Source organism: Helianthus annuus, chromosome 14, assembly GCF_002127325.2.
Source record: "Helianthus annuus cultivar XRQ/B chromosome 14, HanXRQr2.0-SUNRISE, whole genome shotgun sequence".
Classification (NCBI taxonomy): domain Eukaryota; kingdom Viridiplantae; phylum Streptophyta; class Magnoliopsida; order Asterales; family Asteraceae; genus Helianthus; species Helianthus annuus.
This window is the reverse complement of record NC_035446.2, coordinates 96,836,861-96,844,721: the sequence shown is the minus strand read 5'-3', so window position 1 is coordinate 96,844,721 and position 7,861 is coordinate 96,836,861.

The following is a 7,861-nucleotide window of genomic DNA, read 5'->3' as shown; positions in this document are numbered from 1 at the left end:
GGTTCGTTTGGCCGTACGGTCGCGATGTTCGGTTAATTACGACGGAATGCGCATAAGCGCGAAAGACGATCCAAATTGCGCGATGAATGGATTTTTCTCATGCCAAACACTAAGGCATAATACTAGGATGCTTACATAAATTTTTGGATGTCCGGATGTATTCAGAACGTAAGTTATGCGCGAAAGTGCAAACTTGTGCACTTTTTGACACTTTTAGCCCCTGAATGATCCAAAAGTTTGTTTTAGCATACCAAACCCCTCAAAGCTTATTTCTAAGCTATGTAAAGGATATTTATGGTATGTTTAACTTATGGACATGTTCCGGAATGTTCGTTACAGTTCAAATTGGCATACTTTCGCAGTTTGTCAAGTTTAGTCCCTGTAAGCGAATTAACTTGTTTTTGCCATACCAAAGCCTTCAAAACTTATTTCTAAGTTATGTAAAGGTTATTTAAGGTATGTTGAGTATATGTTGATGTTCCGGAGTATTTGTCGCATTAAACTGAGTACGTTTACGTACTAGTTTGCGTATAATTCTCCAGAAAGCGATGTAGAGTTTGAAATTGAACAAAAGTTAAAATATGAAAAATGTAAAACACAATCAAACAATCATTGGGATAAAATAACATTGTTTTATTGATAATTGAACTGTTCATAATGATTACAAGCACAAATGTTACATTTATGCATTGGCATGACATAATTGCCTACATTAATAACTATGTACTACAATAACATAGATTCACTTACGTTATCGCTAACCACTGTCCATCCTATGGATCATATAACCATCGTCGCACATATTACAAATTCACAAAACATACCGATTTGTATATGTGACCACACTTGCCTACAAGACGCTACCACTAGTTTGTACCCTGGTCCATATATGAAACTAGAAAGTTACAAGTCACAATGACGACTTGCAAGTTGCAAAGCATTTACTATATCAAGGCGGAAAAATAGAGATGGTTTACTATATACGTTTACAATGATTACCAAAAAAAAAAAAAGAATACTTGAGGTTTATATGATCATAAAACTATTTGAATAATATAATAAACTGTACTCTAAAATTAGTGATAAAATATTAACTAAATACTTTATAACATTGTTAACATAGATTATGAAATTTGGTAAACAAGTAAATTAGTCTAATTTGTAACAATTCACCCCACTTAACTATAAAGGAGCATTACTTTTAGAAACAATTACTTATTTACTTTTAATTCTAGAGATTTATACGTTACAGTCAAGATAGCCACACAGAATAAGATCATATTTAGAGCATTAATATCAGATTCTTCATTTCCTTCTTCATCGAAATTAGAAGTGTTGAAATATATATATATATATATATATATATATATATATATATATATATATATATATTTCTATGAATATACTCATGTATTTACACTTACTAATGATTTATTTTATACTTTTCGAAAATTGGTGAAGTTATCTCGTTTGTGTATTACGAGTGTTTGCGAATCTAGTATGATCGAGTGAAATGCCTTAGGAAAAACATATGTTATGAAATAAATAAACAAGCATGATCACATAAAAGACATTTCAAGGATAACACATAAAGGCATCTTAAGAAAATTAACATATGAATCAAGTATGGTCGAATTTGGTACTTAACTATAGACTAGGTCAAAAGCATGACAATTTTCCTCATTCCCTATAGTCATGGCTCTGATACCAATTTGTCACACCCCAACCAGTGGCGGAATCATCAGAGTGGGACGAAGAAAGATTGCTCATCACACACAGAGCCGGCCCTGAAGGAGGGCGGGAAGGACAACCGAACAGGGCCCGTGATTTCGTAGGTCACGTAATTTAAAAAAAATACGATATTATATATGTAAATTTTTTTTAATAGGGTATAACCAAAAAAATATTAACATAGGCCTACTTAAAAGAAATCATATTGTTTAAACTATTTAGCCCATTAGGGTATAACCAAAAAAATATTGTTTAAACTATTTAGCCCACTTAAAAGAAATCATATTGTTTAAACTATTTAATAGGGCATAACCAAAAAAATATTAACATAAGCCCAATACCCAAATATTTTCTAAAAACTAATAAAAAAACAATTCTGGGCGGCAACTCTTTCATCCGGGAAACGGCGCACAGGAACAGGCCTTCGAATCTTCGATCATATTGTTTAAACTATATTTTGTATTTTGTTAATTGCATTGTTTATCGAATGCTATATTTTTGTCAACGGTTCAAAGTTATATGAAAAACTAGTTTAAATTTTTTATTTAGTTAAGACCTAAGGGCACGTTTTTTCGAGCTCGAACAGGGTACATGAATTCTTAGGGCCGGCCCTAATCACACATAACGCTAATTGTAACAATAGAATTAAAAATAAATTGATTTCATTCATAACAAAATGTTACAATACATGGAACTTGAAATACAACATGTTCAATACAAGAAAAACAATACAACAAACAAGTACAAAATTTATACAACATATTAAATACTAAAACGTCTATATGTGTATCTAGGCATCATCACTACTTCAGTTTCATAGCATCGTCATCATCAACCTGTAACATGTTAAAAAGTATAGTTCAATACAAATATGTATTGGCAAGTATACATGTTTTCATACATAGCATAAAAAGATAAGTTTTAAGGAATTCCACATGGCAAGCAAATCATACGAGATAAACAATATACTGGCATGTGTCTAACTAATCAAACCAAGATAAAACGCAATAAGCTCTTAACATAACCCAACGTTCACAGGCGGTGCGTTAATCCTAAAGCGCTATATATGTCAAGGTTAGGCTCATACGAAGTTAATGATAAGTCTAACACAAAACGTATAACCCCATATTTAAAGTATCAAGTAATCAAGTATGCATGTTGTAATACCCCGAACCTTAATGTACTGGTTATAAACATATGAATTATGTAATTTATATTTCATATATTGTTAAACGAGTAAGATGATTGTGTGAAAGGTGAAATATCTTGACAAGCCTTGGCTAATATATGAGACCGTTTAATATTAATAATTAAATATATTATTTTTGACCTTCCTCCGTTTTTAATGAAACATAGGTTAAAACGTAGATAAAAATCTGCTCGTTCTATGACATATTCGTCGTTTCATAAAATATCATATTTTAAAAGTTATACAAGAAAAACGAGTGAAGCAGCTGAATTAATATATATAAGCAAGCAAGCTAGCAGGTCAAGCAGGCAGGTAGGCACGTCAATTGAATCCCACATCGACCAGAAAGGGTTTTGAGGTGCTTGCTTGCTTTAAATAAGAGTCTCAATAGTTTGTTTAGGTACCAGTTTCTTTAATGGAAACGCTCTAGTATAGAGAATCCCGAATATACGATACCCCGTTGGGTGTTGTTAATAGTCGCTTTTGGAGCGCGAGTAGGAGCAGGAGTAGGGAAACTCTAAATCAACGTGCCGTAGATAGTATTAAGGTATGCTCTCGTTTACGTTTATGTTTAGTTATTTATTATTCAATTTTAGTAGTTAATAGGAGTATTATTATTTGTAGTAGTGGTAATGTTAGTATTATTTTTAGGTACTAGCGTTATTGTCAGGGGCGGGTATTGGGTAGCCTAGCCTTAGTTAGGCATGGACTGATCAACCATGCTTAAACAGGGCAGTGCTAACCAATATCCAACCATGATAATGACTAGCTAGGTGTACCATTACCTAAGCTAGGATTATGTAATTGTTTCAGGACCTTGAGACGTAACCCAGTCGTACTAGCGGCTGTTAAGTAATTGCTAATCAGGTGAGTCATCATACTTGTCTTTTAAACTGTGATAGTATACTCGTCCATAACCGGTAATAATGAGAATGCTGCAGTATGCATGTGTCAGTAGGGGTATATGGGATCCTATTATGCATAATGAGGTGTGTCACTCTGGGAAGGGTAATAAGGTGTTGTACCCACAGGCACTTCGTGCTTATAAGGTCCAGCGACACACACTCATACCTATGTGACGGCCGTAGGGGGACACAGCTGGAGGACCAGTATGTCTCTTGTACGGTGGTTTGTGACAAGTCAAATGTGACCTATAAGGTTCAATGAGGCCCAACCTGACTATAATGTGGTCACATGTCCATATTGTGTATGCATATAATGTAAACTGTGGTCTGTCTTTATAAAAATTGTATAGTATGAGCTCACCAGTATATATCTGACGTCGTTTTGAGTATACTTATCTCAGGTGAGTCATGAGGAAAGCTATAGGAACTACTTGACAGTTGTGGAGTTTTAGAATATCAAGGAGTTGTTAGTTGCCAAAAGTTTGTAAATAAATAAAGTGTTGTACTCAGACTATTATAAGTTTTAATGAAAGTTTAGTTTGTTTCCGTTGTAAGTGTATCAATTGTGCACAATCACTCGGGTTACGGGGTGTGTGTTACAGTTGGTATCAGAGCCCGAGGTTTTAGCGAATTAGGTATTGCAAGAATGCCTAAGCTTTAACCAGTAGTTCTCTAAAGATTAATAGCACACTCAGACTAGGCCAAATAACATGTTCTCAGGAAAAGTACTTGCATAGTCAATTGAGTGACGCTAGAAGAAGTAAACTATGTTGTGTTTTTTTATGTGGTATATATATATATACGTATATATGTATATCTCTATGTGGTTAAGGAGATGAAGTGAGAGGAGTTTATTCATAAGTTTCTTGCTAAGTATTGTCCTCCCAGTGAGACTGAGCATCTGGAAGTGGAATTCTTTCAGTTAAAAATGGGAAATAAAACATATCGAGAGTATGTTTCTCGTTTCAACGACATATCTCGACTGGTTTCTTATTTAGCATTGACTGAGGAACAACTGATCAATAGGTTTATTTGGGGTCTACCCTCTGAAATGAGGGTGTTTATAAAATCCAAATCCCCCAAGACTTTTGCAGAAACTGTTGAGGCTGGCGCCGTCATGGCTGCCGAGATGATTCTGCGACAGGCTGAATCTCCCGCACCAAAAAGGAAGTGGGAAGAAAGAAAGAAAGGGGGACACCCGGAATAACAACTTTAAAAGGCCTAAAACATTTCCTCAATGTCAAATTTGTAAACGCTTTCATACGGGGGAGTGTCCTTTTCCTTGTCCAAATTGTAAAAATACGGGTCATGCTCTTCAAGAATGCAAGGAAAAGAAGAAGTGTTTCAAATGTGGAGACCCTAACCACATGAGATCTGAATGTCCCGAACTCAAAAGAAATGTGTTGGTGCAGTTGTCTGTCGACTACATCTTAGTTCGAGTCTTAGGATAGGGCTGATTGTATAGTGATCGGTAAACGAGAAATCTTGTATTGTTGAGGGCCGCTTATAGGGTAGAATAGGTGGGTCGCTTATGTGGCAATCAAGTGAATCGCTCATGTGTCACTTGGTTGGATCGCTCATATGGACTTGTCCATATGAGCGGCCCAAGACTCCTATATATAGGGTCCAAATGAGCGGTTCAAGGAGTCTAGTGTGTGTGTTTTCCAAGGTGTAAAGGCGAAGCCCTGTCCGATTGTCTCCACGAACTTGTAATCTGATATATAATCAATACAGGAGACGTTAAAGAGTGAAATCAAGCTTTACAAAGACTAATTCAATGAATTCCGCCTCTGAATTAGTCTAAGTGCTCTTCTGAACGACTCATCGGGTCAGCAAACGATCCTACAAGTGGTATCAGAGCTCAGGAGGAAGAGTTCTTACCGTTTAGCTCGATTTTCGCTCGAATTTCTCTCTTCTACTCATTCTTTTTCAGATTCAGATATTTTTCACGGTCGAAACTTGCTCAAAATCTCAGGGACTGTGCACGTTAGTACAAAGACAAATCCTGGAAAGTTTGGTGTTGAAATTCAAAGAAATAGTGGATCAAATTGATGTCCGAAATTGGATCGCGTTTCTGAACATTGTTGGACCGCTCGAAATTGTATAGTTCTTGGACCGCCTGTTCAGACATAGTTGGACCGCTCATTTGATCAATTGAACTTGGATCGCTCCAAATTAGAAATTGTGAACCTCTCCAAGTTAAAATTGCTTGAACCGCTTATCTGATCAGTGTGTGAACTGCTCGTTCGAACAGTTCTGGAACCGCTCGAACAGAATCTGTCTGAACCGCTTATTAGTACAGTTGTCTGGACCGCTCATAGGTTTAGTTTGGACTGCTCATACTAATTTTGCTTGGACCGCTTATTTGGTCTGGATTGTTTGGTTCGCTCATTCGATTCTCTGATTTGGACATCTGGTTCGTGTTTGTGTTCACAAAATATTTGTCGGGATATTTTGAAAAATGACGATGGTATTTGATGAACAAGAAAACATTAAGCTAGAGGATTTTAATAATTGGTATATGAGAAATATGGATACCGATTATAAAAATGTGAGCTTGGATATTTGGACGAAAAGTTTTGAACTATTCATATGCCAAAAGGAGGAAACGTTGAACGAAATAGAAAACCGGTTTAAAATTTTAACGGACAATATGTGGTATAGGGGTATTAAGTTGTCAAATGATGAATATCTATCAAAATTGACAACTGCTTTACCTGCTAAATGGGATGAGTTTATGGTTGAACTAAGACAGAGAGATTTCTTTCCAGAACTTTTTCAACATCAGTTCTTTAATGAAGTAAGAACAGAGTTTTATAAGGAAAAAAAGAAAAGGAGAGAATTTTTGGCTGAGATGGAAAAGAATTTACATAGATTGGATCTGGATATACTCATTGAAGTTGATAGAAGAGTTTGTGATTTTCTTGCAACAAAGAGTACTCTGAAATATGATATCAAAAGGAAATGTTATATTGATGATAATATGAATCCTTTTGATTTTGTTAAACTCTTTCGTGCAGGAATTGACAAGATGGAAACGAAGGATGCTCCAAAAGTTGAAGAATTTGTGAAGAATGAAACTTCAAGTTCTGCATCAGCTTGTTCAAAATGTGACCACTTCAAGACTGAAAATGACAAACTCTTGAAGGATGCGGAAAGTTTGACATTGGAAGTCAAGAAGCTAGAAGATGTGAAGCAAACTGATGATAAGCAGATTCTTATGGTTCAGGAAAATTGTGAAAAGTTGAAATTTGAAAATGACAAAATGTTAAGTAATCTGAACAGTTTGACATTGGAAAACAAGAAGTTGAAAGAAAATGTAAAGGTTTTTGAAAGCAAACAGAAATCATCAGAAAATGAAGATTTCTGGATAAAATTGGAGAACAAAAATCTGAAAGCTAATGAAGTGAAACTTAAAGAACAGATAAATGTTTTGGAAAATGAAAAATCTGTTCTTGAAAACTTGAAAAATGAAAATGAAAATTCAATCAAGTCTCATCTTGAAAGAATCTCTCAGCTTGAAAGTGAAGCTGAGAATTCAAGGAACAGAATTGATGAACTTGAAAAGAAATTGATCGGTTTTGTGACTTCATCTGACAAGTTGAATATTCCTTGTCCAAAACCAATCAACTCTGTTCCAATGAGTGACAAAGTCACAAACTTTGACAAAGTCAAAGTTAAAGATTGTGGTGAAAAATCTGATGATAAAAAGGAAAAATTTCAGAACACTGTTCTGCAATCAACTGAAAAGGGTGAATGCTCGAAGCAAAAACCTTTGAAGAAGAAAGCAGAACAGAAACAAAAAATTAAAAATGAGAAAATTGTTCAAAAAGATATTAAAAGTTCATCAGATCATTCATCCAATCAAAAGAAAAAATTAAAAAAAGTAAAAATTGAAAATTCTAAAATTGTTGGTAATAAGTGGTGCAGGTCGGACCACAGTGCTCAAAAGCTAAATCCAGCAGAGTTGAGGAAGGAGTATCACCAGGCCAAACAATGCTTTGATCTGAGTGTTTGGACTAAAAATGGTGATAGG